This window comes from Gopherus evgoodei, chromosome 12 (assembly GCF_007399415.2).
Source record: "Gopherus evgoodei ecotype Sinaloan lineage chromosome 12, rGopEvg1_v1.p, whole genome shotgun sequence".
NCBI lineage: Eukaryota > Metazoa > Chordata > Testudines > Testudinidae > Gopherus > Gopherus evgoodei.
In genome coordinates this window covers 10,445,754-10,448,087 of record NC_044333.1, presented here as the reverse complement: position 1 = coordinate 10,448,087, position 2,334 = coordinate 10,445,754, and positions in this window count along the sequence as shown.

The following is a 2,334-nucleotide window of genomic DNA, read 5'->3' as shown; positions in this document are numbered from 1 at the left end:
CCATCTTGGTGTTTAGTATTTACATCCTTCAGGTACCTGTGAACAATTATTTTCCTCTTCTCCCTCCCTCAGTCCTCACATCAATCTCTTTCATGTCAGTAGCTCTTGTCTGGACTCCAGGCCACATCTGTCCATTAATTGGATGCCCAGAGCTTAATGTAACATTCCTGTTGTGCTCATGCCAAAATCATATAGAAGGGACTACAACAGTCATACTTCATTACATGAAATCTGTGTACTCAGTCCCAAAATGCACTAGCCCTTTGTTTTGCTATATCACATTGCAAATTCATATTGCTCTTCAAATACACAGGTATCCGCTTTATATCCATGGAAATCCACATCCACGGATCATTCTTGTGGATTGCATGCGGATACAAATTTTATATCCATGCAGGGCTCTACAAATTCATATGCAATTAGCTGTCCACTACCGCCACTTACAGGTCTCTTGGTCACTATTACTGCTTATCTAGTTTCTCCCACATTGCATCTCTGGGGTTCAGATTTTCAGCAGATGCATTAGACTACATTTTTTAAAGATGAATCTGTATTATTTTCTGACTATTTCTATCCACTTGGTCTGCTTTATTTTGGAGGATGCTAAACATTTAAAAGACAACTTAGGAAGTAAATCTATTATATTAATAGATATTTGCATAATGGATTTCACTTAACTTACAGAAAATACATTGTTAGTATGGGTTGCTGAGGTTCTCTGTAACTGAATGGAAGTAAATAGAAGTGAAAGTTTTGTGCAAATCTGAAATCTTTCAGAGACTGATGGAGGATATGGGTGCACAAAGACTAAGTTATGCATTAAAATCAGGCACTAATTTCAAAATATATCATAAACTAGGGTTGTCTACTGCCCCATCAATGTTATATAGAAGTTTAAAAACTCCAGTACAACAGTTGAATGGAATGGTACCTGATATTTAAGTCTTCACAATTGTGCTTCCTTCCACAGAAGGAAGGAATACAGTGGAGGGACTCGTTCCCTTTTTGACCAGTGACAAGAGCCCTATGTTGTACCAAAAGCTGTTCTGTGGTCTGTTGGAGAAACAGAAGTTTCTCATTTAAAATTCAGCATGAAACATTAAACTTCTAGGAGCTAGAAAGTTGCCCCCTTAATAAAGTAAAAAATGACATTTCTAACACACTTTGACACTGCTTTAAATTTTAGCCATTTTTAGTCACAAAGCAGCCTTAAGACAGTTTGACTGAATTTTCTAAAATGTTGATTTAAAAACTTCTAAAACTAGTGGTTTCAAATTATATCATGTGGAATAAATAATCCCTGTATAAATATGCCTTAAAATACTCCACTCTTGTATTTAAGATTCCAACACATCAAACCACAGGATTAATTGAACATCTTAGAAATTAAAAGAACAATTGCAACGTAGCGAAACAGAACAATGTAGCTTGGCATCTGAAATATCTATACATCTTGTAATGATAATGTTCTTGGGCTTATCCAGTGCCATGACTAGTGCAGGCATCCCACTGTGCTTTCTAATGGAGGCACCTTGCACACTTCATTTTCATTTTAACTAAGATAATATTTGATGTTCGTATCTTTATTTACAGTTCAATGGAACTGTCCTTCCAAAGTGGCCAGTTTGGCACCTCTTATCTCATAGCCTAACTTCCACACTGTATACCTGTATCATTCTAAACTGAACAACATTAACATGCTGTATCCAGGTAACTTTAACCTGTTTATGGCCATTTTATTTCAAAAGAGTCTCTGAATTTGCACCTGCTAAATGTAAGTGTACCAGTTTACAAGGACAAATGAGCATTTGTGCAAGAAAAATTTAAAAAATGATTCAGTTTGCAAGATGTTAAATTTCAGAGGCTCGTTTGAAGCAATCCTGAAAAGTTATTCCTTAATGCTTTTCACTTTCACTGTGACAGCTTGCTTGGCTGTTGGCAGAAGCGGCTTCTTTCCTCCTTCCCAGGCTGCAGCCCATCATTAAGTGCCTTTCAGACTTGGAAGAGCTTAGCATCAGTCTTCCTCTCAGCCATCCACCAATAAGTCACAATCAATTTACCTCCATCAAGAAACCAGGAAACAATAAGTTAATTAGACTCTGGCATACTCCCTTAATCCTACCAACTTGGAATATATTCCAAGTTGGAATATATATTACCAGGCTCTGTTATTTCTGCAGGCAATGGGTATCTTGAACTCTTAGAGGACTAAAGTCACTGAGCAATAGGAAAAGGAACAGACTTTTTAGTCAGTGGTAATGAGAAATGAACATGAATTAATGTAATTCCAAGTTACCAGTGCACGGATCCATGAAATATGCCATGGAAAATAAC